Genomic DNA, 13,605 nt, shown 5'->3' on the forward strand with positions numbered 1-13,605 from the left:
AATGCAGAGTAGATTAGATGCCACATCCACATGCAGCTGCCATTCCTCTTGCTCCTAATGTGCTGGGGAAGGCTCATTCAGCTGTCCCTCAGTGGCCAGGCTGTTGCACACCATGTACACACTCACACGAGGTCTCACTGTGAGCAGAATGAGAAACACTTGCCCCACACATGGTTTCAGAGGCAGCGTTACACCCTTGGTACACAAAGGGCAAGGTCTTACCTACTTGTGCACAAGTCAGAAACAGCAATATGGATGACAAAAGCAGGGAAAAGGAGGTGGCTTTTTCACATTCATATAGCTGCCCATAAAACATATACACTCCTCTGCATTTCTACAGGTCACGCTCTTAGCCTCATCATCACAGTACTCAAAAGACGAAAAGGGAGATCTTGTAGGGAAAAAAGCAGTACTTACATATACCTCCTTATTCAATACTCTTTTTTATTCAACACAGGACAAGCTGGGGCTGAGTCTTCACCCACCTCTACTTCCACAGAAACGTGCCATTAGTAGCTAATAATAACTGGTTGTTACCAGTTTGGTCAGCCAAGGGTGTCAGATGTGGGCATAATTCTTCAGCATGTCTTAAACACTTGGCCAAAGCCAGACCTTGCTGTCCCACTTGCTCCCTGCTTCCTCCTCCCTTACTAACAGCAGAAGTGTTCGCTGTTTTTCTTGGATTCAGGTAAGTCTTTCTCTAACCAAGAATATCTTATACTTCTGAAGTATGTATTATTATCAGCACTCCAGCCCTGTCAGCACCACATCCAGCAGGGTCCCATCTCTATTCAATCCTCCATTTTTGTCAAGGGGAACTGAGAAACCAACATTCTTGTTTATCATGTTGTAACTACGCTCTGTGCTTAGACAAGCCTGAATCCCCAGGGCTGGAAATACTCAGAGGCACCTTTAAGAAAAAACAAACCCTAAAAAACGATCAGGCCCATCAACAATTTATTTATATGTTTGTTAACATAAGAGAACTTGAGCCAAATTAGGATAGAGTGAAAAGACCATATGTCTTCAAAGGGAATTCGTTTGGACCACACACAAGTGTCAGTTTAACAGATTATTTTATTAAAGGAACTGAGATTCTTCACTTAATTTATTGCTGGCCTACTAAATGTTTCATTACATGCAAACGTTCAAATGTTTTCTGGGGACAAATGGAAAGGTTTTGGCTGCTTTGGTCTATCTACTGTCTCCTCAAGCCAGTCAAAGAATCATTTTGACTTTGCTGAGGCTTTGAATCAGATTCTGCAATTCTGCTGATTTTATGGGGCAGACTGAGGGTTGCAGTGATTCAAAACACCTAGAAAAGTTGCTTCATTTTTCTCTCTACCATCAGCCGCTCTTTGGATGGTGTGTTACAGCATACGTAGTGCTTCAGGTCCAACCTGGTGACTCTGCAGCAGTCAGCATGGTATTGTCTGACTCTGGCTCTTGCCCCGGCCCTGGGGAAGGAGGCTGCAGTGCTTTCAGGAGCAGGGAGCCCACGACAAAGCTCACTGAAAAACAAGTGGAGAGGTGGGAAGGATCAAATTCATGGTATAAGCAAATACTCTACAAATCATCAAGAGACTAACTGGATGGCCACAAAGAGATTTTTATCAAGGGTTTTATACAGCTAAAATCAATTCATTCACTTCATCTGTTTTGAACATACTGGAGATGCAGCTAAAGATGTCACAAATGGTTAGAGTTGCCTGGAAACCTTCAAGGTGTCAATTGACCATATTTTTAGGCGCAGGAATGTTACATGGACACACCACAATTTCACCAGTGATTTCTTTAAAAAACAAATGGAGTCAGAAATCTACAAGGGAATAAAAATATCAGGAGAGTGAAGCTGAGTTGAAGCAGGGTAACTCAAAATCAATATTTTGCTTTTAAACTCTTAAGGGGAGGCCCAGGAGGGCTGCACTCATTTTGTCCTCCTTCCTTATTGTCCTCAGAGGGTTGGCTGAGAAGTGACAAGGCTGCTCCATACTTACCGCAGGACATTCCTCACTAACAAGCCACTTGTTGGAGTATTCAGCTGCTGCTTTCCTGCCCAGCACCCGGCTTTTGCTGAACAGCATCAGACAACGGTCGAGCCCAACATGAAACAAGAAGGGGAAAGAGGCTCTGAATTTTCCTGTTACCCTAGACACAAGTTTATCAGCCCCCTGCCTGCTCACACTGCAAGCTCAGCTCTGCACATAAAACCAGGTCATTGCATCTCAACATCCCTAGCACAACCCCTGCAGTTTGCACTCAGGGAGTAAATTCAACCTGTGGTCACTCCGGAGAGCAGGCCAGTGGTGACAGGAGGTGGCCACAGACCTGCATCCTGCCATTTTTACTTGTGGTCATTTGTCTATGGCTTTGCCTAATGCAAATAGGGAGAAGGAGATGAAAACAGTTAGGCAGAAGTAGACAACAGGCCAAGAAACTTCTGCAAGACTGTTTTCTGAAGCTCTTATAGCACAAAAATACATGGTCAGGAAAGGGCACAAGGGCACAGGTCTAAAGCCCTTAGGCCCTTGACTCCCTAAATATTTCCCTGGGACCATGTGCACGTAGGCTAAGCATCACAGCCAGCCTGGGTGAGGGTTTCTCCAGGGCTGGGGTACAGAGCACACAGCTCACAGTGCTCTGAGCAGACTTTGGTCCAGACAAAGGTGCTGAATTGAAGCATCTGTGAATCACAACCTGTGTCCTCATGTGCTCACCTTTGCTGGATTCCAGTGGCCAAGACACGGGACAAAGGCATGATTCCCTATCCCAAATGTAACAGGAGCAATCTTCTTTTCCCTTAAGCAACCAGTATTTCAGAGACCAGTGGCTGGCCAGCTGAATTATGGATGGGCCATTAATGACTCCAGCTTACTGATACCAGCCTGTGCACTCCCTCACCTCTGCAAGATGTGGAAAGGGGCCTTGTGACCCTGCAAGCCCTGACCTTGGTGTCACAGCAGAACCTCTTCCCTGATCCATCAGGCAGCACACAACGTAAGCAGTACTACCAAGGAGAAGGGGGGCAGAGGGAGAATAGAGCATGTAAATCCCCAAAATGATGCAGCAACAAATTTCAGAAACTACTTTAACCAAATGCTAAGGTGATGAGAGCTATGTGTCTCAGGATTTTCCAAGCACTGGACCCAAGTCCTTAACAAAAAGTAGGATGAGCCCTCAACCAACAGTTTGGGCTCTCAGTAAGCCAACAAGCCAGAGACATCAAAATCTTAGGGGGTAAGAGCCATAGCCCTCATCCTTGCTCTGCTTGGTTCATAACTATTCAGGTTATCAGGAACTTTGCCCGAGGTTTCAAGATCACCTCTTGAAGAACTGTCTCCAGAAACACCGCCTGCAGCAGGTAGAAATTTGTGAACCTTGGGCAGAAGTGAACCTGTGAACCAGAGCAGGGTGAGGAGGCTGGTTAGTATCCTGGGAAGGACCAAATTCCCATCTCCCTGCCCTGTGTGGCAAAGAGAGTTGCAGGTGCACCCATGGGACTTAGTTCTGTTCCTCCAAACCCTCCCTGGCTGCAAAATCACACCGCAGACATGCCAGGGTGGGCTGCCAGCTGTAAGCCTTCTGCCAGTGCAGACTGAGGAGCAATGTCAGTGGTCACTTCTTGCTTGCTGTGTCTTGGGATGGAGGGGCACCATGGGAGCTGTCTCCTGTTACAAAATAAAACAAAAAAATATATATTTTTTAAAAAAACAGATCAAATATTTTTTGAAATGAGTCCGTCCCCTTCCCCTGCCTAATGGGGTTCTCCAAAAGCCCTTCCCAGGCAGTCCCGCCAGCACTGCTAGCACCACCTGAGCAGGAGGATCACCTGGCCAGCTTGCACCAAAACTCTGCTCTGATGCTCTGATTTTTTTTTTTTTGTTTGTTTGTTTGTTTTGTTTTGTTTGTTTGTTTGTTTTGTTTGTTTGTTTGTTTTGTTTGTTTGTTTTGTTTTGTTTTGTTTTTTCCTCCTGCATGTTTCCATTTTTTTTCTAAATGTTCCTCTTCCCCTGGCTGTAAAGGCCCGTAAGATGCTGAATCCTGCCACAGCCTGTGAGGCACTTCTCTGTCAGGCTGCATTTTAGTTTATTCCAGCTCCACGCCCCTGCCGGTGACACTAAAGCGAGCTGCGTGCTGGCTGCTCAGACTTCAGATGCTCCAGAGCGGACAGATGTGTGCGCCGGTGGCACCTCATTAAGTCGTTTGTTTAAACCCCCCAAACAATCCCCTCTCATGCAGATGGAAATGCCAGCCTCCCTCTTTGCACCCAGATGTGGATTCTCCCCTGGCAGATACGTGTTTATCTGCTCAGTTAAAAAACTTCAAACCCCTGAAATTCTGGTCTTTGACCCTACCCTAAAACTAATTTGAACTGTTCTCAGCTGATCTGGAGTTGAAGGAGATGGCTTTTAACTGGAAATACCTTATCTTTAGACAAGTAATTGTTGTTAATTAAACCAGTAAAGAGACATTAGCCTCTGCTTACTTAAGTTTTAGCCTGTGGATTGACAGGCAGTCCTTGATGTCCTTTTAACTGAGGATGTTCTCCTGGAATTGGACAATCCTAGCGCCAATATCCCTTTCCCATGAGATCTGAAAAATAAACCTTGAAGCAAAGTAAACTCTCCGTCACAAAGCATCATTTCCAACACTTGCTTTCTCTCTTCAAAACAGAAGCACAGCTCCTCCAATTCTGGAAATTATTTTAGCAGTAATAGAAAAAAAAATATAATCAGTTGTTACTAACAGGAATAAACTATTGTTTCCTGTGCCCGTGGGGAAATAAAAGGGGTGTGGTGTGTGTTTGCACATAGACTTTTCCCTCACTGGCACTCCTGAAATTTGTGATTAACGAGGCAGAGGTGCTGGAGTTGTAGCAATGAGAGTGTGACAGAAAAAGGAAAAGCACCAGGCATGAGATTTGACAGTGCAAGAAAAAGTATTGATGGTAATATATTTCACATCATCTAACAAACTGCCTCACTGTTCACTTGCAGAAAGACAATAACTGCGATAATCGAGGAAATGGTGATAAAGCACTGCAACCAAGTACTGGGGAGATGGAAGATGGCTTGGAACAGCTCAGGTAAAATCCACCCAGACGGGGCTGTCAAGCACATTCCTGCAATGCACGGAGTGCTTGAAGCACTCCTTGCTTGCAGCATGGCATCTATGCCATTGCCAGAGAGAGGATGGATGGACCCTCAGACAGATCAAGCAATGTGCACGCAGATGTGTCTTTATTGAAAATTTTTCCCTGAGGTTTGAATCCCCCAAATCACACACCTGTGACAGCCATCACCTTGGGCCAGAGCCAAGCAGCCCCAGCGAGGCATTGTGGTTACACTCGCTGGGCTTCACTGAGGTTGGGTCCTCTTGTCTCGCAGCGTCATTTACACTAGGGGAAAGTGAATGTCAGTTGCAAAATGCCAGCACTTGACAGTAATTTCCTGTCAAAAACTTCTGTTGCATGGTGCTAGCCAGTAGTGAGTTGACTCCAGAGAAAGTTTTCCCAGTGACTACAAACTGGAGAAAGTCCCATACAACATATTATTTTCTGCCCACAAAACATCTTGTACAAAACCATATTTCTCTTTTAGCAAATTGATTAATGTAGTCTTAAACCACATTCCTTTGTTCTCTGGAAGTTTATTCCTTCTATAGATTTCCCCTTATGATTAAGAAAAAAAAAATAAAACTTCCCACAATTTAAACTACACTTCCCTGCCAAATAGCTCATTTTCACATTTTGTCAAACATAGAAAAAAAAAATATGTACAGAGAATTCTCCACAGCCACCTCTTTGGATTTCTGGTTTGTCCTGAAGTTGTTACACAGGTGTAAGATAGCCAGGCACAGGAGGTCCCTGAGAGTCAGAGCACACCGGTGTTTTGTTTGCACCTCTTCTGCTGGCTGCAGGGTGAGGGAGAAGAGAGGGGGCACAGCCTCCTCTTCTCCTTCCTCCTTGCACTACTCATGTACTGTATTCTAGCAAGAAGAAGAATCAGGATGAAGGGCAAGTATGGGGATAGGTCCCAATATTTTTAAAGGTTGTTACATTAAAAATTAGCTTAAAACTTGTTAGTTTATTTAAATCAAGCATTTAGTAATTCAGCTGAGTGACTTGAAAGAAGGTAAGTTACAGTTTGCTATGAGTGAGAGGAGACTCCTCAAGTTTTTTCTGTGTCTGTCAGCCAAAGCTCTTGCAGAGCCATTGGTTTTCACTGTTTTAGCAAGCAAAGCCCTCATCTTAAAAATAGGAGGTGGGAGCACATGTGAAGTCTCACTGCAACCAATAACAAAGCCAGAAATAAAATGCAGAAATCTGCCCTGGCTCTGTTGCTGCTCTACCCAACAGGCCACACTTCTTCCTTGGATGCAGAGAGAAATTTCCACTTTTCACACTTAGCACAAAACCTCAATTTTCTGTTTTGGTTCTCACGCTACAGTCCTTTGCTCTTTCCTGCAATGTGTGTATTAAAAGATCTACCATGCCAGTTACTGCTATACCAACTAGAATGCATCATGCCAGGAAATAAACCAAAACCTTCTTTGGAGAGCACGAAGTTTCAGTACCCCCTGAAGCCAGAGGAGGAATTCCCATCAAATCTGGTGATTTGGTTCTGAATCTTAATTGATGATGATGATAATAATAAAAGCATAATTCTGCCTCTTACAGCGAGATATACATTGCCAGCATTTGAAGTGTTTCTACCACCACCAAGACCATTTCTACCAAGCCAAAATATGGCACAAGGACAAACAAACCAAACCTGCTTATTAATGGGCGACAGGAAGGGTCCAGTTACAAGTAAGGCCAGAAGACCACCTTCCAGAGCTCTGTCCTTCATTTTGTCAAAATTATCATCCTGCTGATTCTTCCTTTTGGTTCAGTTGGCACCAGCCAAGAGGACGCTGGTGGTTGCTGACCCCGGTGGTAGCAGGAGCTCAGTGCTGTCACTCTTGTTCACTATGGGGGTTCTGTAGTTTTCTGTGCCAACTGTGAAGTGGAGAAAAAGAAAAATATTGCAAATACTAGAGATATTAGATAAATATGGGTAAAACAACAACAATAACAACAAAAAAGAGAATCTAGTTTGACCATGTGAGAACATGAATAAGTGTGTTTGAATTTGTTGGTCAGTAAAGAGAGAGAAAACAAATGAGCCCTAATAACAATGTGTCAAAGGATGCAATAGCTACAGATGAGACTGACTTACATTCCAGTTTTTCAGAGGATAATAAGGATTCACCAGTCTGAAAAGAGATAAGCAGGCTGGACTTTCAGCTCTCCCATCTGGGAGTATTGCTTTTTAACGAGAAATGTTTATTGACCTTAATGGGTTTAATGCAAAAGGGCATTGGGTATTTGCACACCAGTTTCTGAACCTCCAACAGAAACACAGTGATGTCTGAGAACAGAGAACAACACCCAGCAGGTAGGTCTCTGTTTTCCAGAAGTATTGCTACTTAGAAAAACGACTTATCAGTTCATTTTTTAGAGTAAGGACATTTTCAATGTAACTAAAAAGCAAATGATTTAAAAACACCAAGGGGATTTGCTTTTTGAAAGTTAAAGTCTTCTTCTAGGGCTCTCTGCTATGACTTACCTTTAAGAAAAGAATTAGACACTTCCATGGTAGCAGCCATTGTGAGTGCTTTCCTTCCTAGACAGCAAGATATACCAGGATAGGAACATTTGGACATCAGAGCATAATCAAACCTGTAAATGATCAGCCATGAGAAGAAATCTGACTGCTTGACAGTTTCTTAACTGTCCTCTACAAATTATATGGCTATTGTATTCTGTGCCCAGAGCAGGATGATCTAATAACAGCAATAATAAAGATAAGAGACAGAAAACTCACTGCACTATGTCGATTGTGCACTGGGTCTTTCATATCAATGTATGCCTACCTTATCTAATTTTCACATGATATCCAGCAGATGAAAACACAGTGTAACACACACCTAAAATAAATTGAATTAATCTGGAAATCACGTTCACTACCACTTTTTGATCTGGTGCTTGTCTAAGAAAAAATTAGCTCTGAGTCACAATACAAATCTCTCTGTTTCACATTAGTCTCTGCACAAATTTGGCAAATGGCTTTGATTCATTTAAACCATGCACAACTTCAGACCTCTTCTCGTGTCCCATTTATCACAACTAAACACCACTTCCAGCTTTCTGCTGAATCAGGGAATTCACTGTTCCCATGGACAGGCAGCCATATGTCACGTGTGTTGTGGCATATACAATGGTTAATTTCCCTGGGGAAAATAAATCTTGCTGAAATTTCTCTTCATCAGGCCTTTTATTAGACACCGCTAGATCTGAGTCCTGGGAGAGCATGATTTCTTTGGCTGCAATGGCACGTGCACTCTTAGAAAACACAGAAATAGGCTGGGCACACCAGTGCTAGCACCAGTACCAAATCCAACAGCTAGACTACTGCTTGCATGTTTGTTAACAAACGATCAAGAAACAGCCTTGGCTCACAAATGAGCCTGCCTGTGCACCCTGGAGGGAAGGTTGCTTATACTTGGCTTTCTTCTGCTTCCTCCCTCACCAGATTTGCCCCTCTCCCTCTTTCTCTCACCTCTTCCAGTTTTAACCCACCAGATATGCTCTTAATGGTTTGGCACCTGATGGAAATCAAGGGAAAATTAACATGTTCCTCCTAACTGACATGCTAACATTTTCTAAACCACTGCACTTTCCACTCTGGGAACGCTATGCTCCTGCTCAGCCTCAGCAGAGATTTGTATTTCACACAGGGGACAACCAAATCCACTCTCAAAAGGATGTCATTCATGATCTGCTTTCCTTGAAATGCCACACACTCCCTCCCCAGGCATCCTCCCCCTTACCACCAGTGAATGGACAGCCACTGTTGGTGTAGGATGACATATTGGATGGAGAATTGCAAACTGCTGGGACCCAGGTGTCCTGTTTCCTCTTCCCTTTTCTTCTCTTCCCTTCCATCTTTCATCATAACACGCACAGTAAGATTTTTCTACCCAAGATTTTTCCCATCACATTTCTGCATAGCAGCTATGTCAGCCATGGTGACAGCTGCGTGCCAGAGTCCTACATTACCTGAGACAAAAGTTAAAAACAGCTTTGTCTCTGATGGTTTATTTCTTACCCTCATGTTCAAAGACTGATTTTTCTCCTGTTTTTTCTTTCTTTCTTCTTTCTTTTTTTTTTTTTTTTTTTTTCCTCCCTTTTCCTTATCTTTTGCTCCATGTGGAATCATTGCCCAGGATGCTCAAGGGTGAAGAAAATGAAACAAACATCACAGCAGAAGAACAAGTCCTCTCCTCTGGAGCTCCTTTAGGAACAAGCCATTTTTGGCTGCACAAAATCTTTTAATGTGCCTTAGCTGATATATGTCCAGCTGGGAAGAGAAGACATTACAGAAGTGCTCAGGACCAAAGACAGACCGGACTGGGGATCTGGGCAGTCTCTTGTTTCACTGCATACCTGGGCTTGAAGGAATTAAAGCCTGATCTGGGTCAAAAAACTAATCATGTATTAAAGCATCATCAAGGGGTGAAATAGCATTGGTCAAATTTAGATTTAATCCTGAAAGCAGCAAGCGTCTCCTGTCGTTTCCATGCTCCATGGGGCTGTGGTTTCACGGTACAGAATGCTCAGCAGCAAAACAGGCTTGCAATACCTCTGGGATCCCTTTCTCTGCCTCCTCTCTTGTCCAGCTGTGGCTGCTGCTATTTGCCCCTGCGCTGGAGAGAGGAAAACAAACAAACAAACAAACAAAAAAAACACTGAGTATAACTCAGAAAAACCATAAAGTAGAGATGTTACCAAAGTAAAACTATCACCCACGAGTGTGTACTTGCTGGTTGCTTAATGGAAATGACAAGGAAAATTACCAGCATAGACTAGACTGGGTCACTATACCACTGGGGCCAAAAATAGGCACAAAACAAGCTACCAAGGCTCATCCAGCTATGCAAGTAAGGCCAGCGTGTTCATGCCTTGATTTTGCTTAAGGCCCCAGTTAATTTCTAGAGGAAGAAAGCAAGAAGCACATATAAATATCAACACAAAACAACAACGACCCACACATTGCAAAGATGGTCAATACAATGGACCAAATAGCTTTCTTTCCCCCCATCTCAAACATTTCTAAGACAATATACAAGGTGAGACTGCTTCATCTCTACCAGAACAGCTGTCTTCAAAATGGCACAGTACGAATTTGTAAGAGAGTAATGCAAATTAAATTGTGCACACTGCAGGAATTTATCAATCTGTATCACCAAGGGAGAAAAATAAGGCAGACAAGCCATCCACGTCTAACATGCTGTAGTGAGAGAATTGTCATCATCTTTGGGATTTTATAAATAAAATAAATATAAAAAGACAAGTAATTTTCTCACCTAATTTTCCTGTAGAACTGATAATTAAGTGTTGTTGGCTGCATCACCAGCACACATTTGTGATAGTTGATATAGTGTCTCTGCATATTTAGAAGCTAAAAATCTTCTCTTTTGCTGAAGTAAAAATACCTGTTTCATGGCCTTTTATCTCCTCCAAGTAATAATCCAGCTTTTATTTTTTAAAGTTGCCATCAATGGAAGTCTTACATTCTTTTAACCTTTCACAAACCTAGGTCCTCACTGAAAAACAGTTACTGTATATATTATGGAATGAGTCCAAATATATTTAGAAAATCTTAAGATGTTACATTAAAATATACATTAAAAAGTGTACATTAAAAAAAAACAAGGTCAAAGTTTGGAAGACCAAACCTCTGCTTGAGGTGGAAGTCTTAGTTCAGCTGTTGATTTTACTTCACTTTGTGATGTTTTGTGCATCCACTAATTTATGTTTTCATGTGTGAAGTAACAAAAACAAAGCTAAAATATTGCTGTACATGGGAAAAAAAAGAATCATCACACGTGAGGAAATATTTTGTGGATTTTCTCACAAGTGCATACTTCCATACAAGCATGGTTCATTCCTCATGCAGCAGGTCGGCAATATTGACATTGTACTTGGCCCTTCCTCTCTTAGCGGCCTTCGTCATCGTCTCAGCTTTGCTGTTTGCAGAGTGAAGGGGAGGTGTGAACGAGGGCAGGCTCTGAACCTGTGAGCGAGAACCAGTGCACAGCAGGGATCAATGCCTTCAGAAGGCAGCAGGATGGCTGTGCCCTGCTCCCCAGCCCTACAGCCCCTCTCTCCATGGGATTTCCCACCACATTAATACCACATGACAGAGGCAGGAGATCACAAACCCTCTTCCTTCCTTGTTTTACTGAGAGCTAACTCCAGCCACTTTGCCCATTACAAAGTAGTTTGTAGACTCATCCTTCTGGATGAACAGAGCCACCAGGACAGCAGGAAACAGCAGCACCATACTGACGGTTAACACCCTCCAACAGGACAGGAATGGTTGTAGGTGTCAGAGGACTGGCCTGGAAGCATCTCCTCCTCCTTCTCATGGCAGATGTTCTCCAAGGCCTACAGAAAATTCAGACCTCCAGCTGGAAAACCACAGACTTATGTACCTTCTGTTCCCAGAAAGGAATAGATGTGAGCTGAGGCATCTTCTCCAGCACACCTTACATACCCTCGTGTTTCAGCTCTGTCCTCCAGCCCTAACTCACATGACTCTGCCTGCCTGGACACCCCCATGACCACTGGGGGACTTCTTTCTTGCCCTTGCCCAAGGGAGATTCTGGTAGCCTGACCACTTCACCTGCTATCCAGCACCAAATCCTCCAAACTTTGTGGTCTACCTTGGCCTGAAGTACCAAGAGAAGCAAGTCACCTCCCAGGAGACCCAGAGCTCCTTTCTGTCCCTCCCCAGACCAGTGCCCCACCAGAGACCCTTCACCCCCAGCACCCAGCCCAAGGCTCTGGCATGGACCACTACAGGGGAACCGGGGAGAAAAGCAAGCTGAGTGAGGAGGTATCTTCAAAGGGCCAGCTGGACCCAGAAGAGGTGATCAGGTTAGAGCTGGAGGAGGTGTCAATGGCATCGTTATCACCCAATGTGGCAAGAGATGACGGCATCTCACCTGGCAGTGAATCCCCCTTGCAGCCCACCTGAGGAAGGCCCTCACATCCCATTCCTCCTGATGAATCCAGCTGCAGCTCTTGCCCCAGAGGAAAATACACTGTTATATCACAGGGTGTCGGGGACTCACCTCTGACCACACTGACAGACAGGCTTTACCTGAAATCAGTGTCTCCTTGCTCATGAGGGGCCCCGATGAGCAGCTGCAGTGGTTTGGTACCCGGAGCTGCCCTGCCTGTCCCCAGGCTGGAGGTGCTGGCAGGGCTAAAGGCAGACAGCCACTGGGTGAAACTCAGAAACTGCCCCAGAAACGTTTGCTTGGGTCTCACTGCAGGGCCTGTAGTTACTCCAGCACGTTGCTTGTAGACAGACACCATTCATTTGTTTTCACTTATTTTGGTAAAAACAAAAACACCCTTTCCCCTCCCCCCCCCCTGAAATGACATGAAAATAAACTGTGTTTAAACTGAAACCAAGTGCTTGTACAATATTTTCCTCAGTATGAAACTTGTTTTAAGTCAAACCATTGAAAGTTCCCTTAGTAGGCAGGGCTTTGAAGAGCGCATACTCACTACTACCCATGACACTGCAAATTTCGGCGCTAGCCCATGGTAACTCCCACGCCAGGTACGCAGCAGAGTGCAGTGTTAGCAAAACTGCTGTCATTTACCGCAGTCACCAAAAGAAATCAAAGCCTGCACGCGCCTACAGAGCTGTAGCTCCCCGAGCGTGGGGAGCCCCATGTCCTGCTTCGTGCTTGTTTGTCGCTGAACCCAAAGTCACGACAGGCAAGTGTTGGTGGGTGCAAAGCCCTGATAACAACCTGAGAGTCGCCCAGCGTGTTCAGGACCAGCCATGCCTCCCTACACATTCAGACAACATTTATTAGAGGCATTTCTACTGAAAGGCTTGTTATTTTCCCAAGTAGAGACGAGCAGCCCAAGATTTTTCACGGCGCTTTACTTTCTGCCTTCTGCACCTCCCCATCACTGTTGTGTAACAACCCACAAGATACATGACATTTATCATCACACTTCTCATCCATTCACTTGACAATTAGAAATACCCTGTGGGAGGGCCTGAGGTCTGATATTTGTGTTTGTATTTTTGAGTTTCAGCATTTCTGTAACCCTTCATTACCATTGGCATGGCCAAAAGTCCGCGCTCACTTCGTGAGACAGGCATCTCCAGTTCACGGCCGTGCATTACCTCCTCAACAGGAGGAAAGGGAGCTTGGGCTTGCAGTCTCATTTGCATGAAGAAGCACCTCCACCAGCATCTCCTCCTCAGCTGACAACAAGTCACACCATCAGGAAAGGTTTGTCAACCTCACCTTCCCCTTGAAAGAGAGGTGTGTGGGGCAGTGATGAAATTTGCCATTTTTTTGCCAATGGACAGCTAAAGTCAGATTCTGCTTGCAGCAAAACCAGATTCAGCTACTGCTTATGAGAACAGCCTGAATACACTTCTAAACAAATAATAATCTATTTTTTTTTAACATCTGGCATAAATTTATTAATTATAACATCACCCGATTCGCTCACTACCACCA

The 13,605-nt window shown here is 44.2% G+C and overlaps 3 long non-coding RNA genes across 4 annotated transcripts; all 3 read right to left on the bottom strand.

Annotated features, from left to right (window-relative positions):
- Positions 1-1,057: 1,057 nt before the first annotated feature.
- Positions 1,058-2,604, bottom strand: LOC118162802. The gene is made up of 2 exons (XR_004748638.1): positions 1,998-2,604; positions 1,058-1,511 (listed from the first exon to the last, which is right to left on the bottom strand). It is a non-coding gene; the product is annotated as an uncharacterized LOC118162802 (long non-coding RNA).
- A 516-nt stretch (positions 2,605-3,120) lies between these two features.
- LOC118162800 lies at positions 3,121-7,971 on the bottom strand. 2 transcript variants are annotated; one of them, XR_004748635.1, is made up of 5 exons: positions 7,918-7,971; positions 5,759-7,000; positions 5,287-5,632; positions 4,487-4,593; positions 3,121-3,668 (listed from the first exon to the last, which is right to left on the bottom strand). It is a non-coding gene; the product is annotated as an uncharacterized LOC118162800 (long non-coding RNA). The 2 variants fall into 2 exon arrangements; XR_004748636.1 differs by lacking the exons at positions 3,121-3,668; positions 4,487-4,593 and adding an exon at positions 4,655-4,693.
- A 3,005-nt stretch (positions 7,972-10,976) lies between these two features.
- LOC118162801 lies at positions 10,977-12,374 on the bottom strand. Its single transcript, XR_004748637.1, has 3 exons — positions 12,083-12,374; positions 11,904-11,993; positions 10,977-11,120 (listed from the first exon to the last, which is right to left on the bottom strand). It is a non-coding gene; the product is annotated as an uncharacterized LOC118162801 (long non-coding RNA).
- Between the last annotated feature and the right edge of the window lie 1,231 nt (positions 12,375-13,605).

The sequence above is a fragment of the Oxyura jamaicensis genome, chromosome 2 (assembly GCF_011077185.1).
Source record: "Oxyura jamaicensis isolate SHBP4307 breed ruddy duck chromosome 2, BPBGC_Ojam_1.0, whole genome shotgun sequence".
Classification (NCBI taxonomy): domain Eukaryota; kingdom Metazoa; phylum Chordata; class Aves; order Anseriformes; family Anatidae; genus Oxyura; species Oxyura jamaicensis.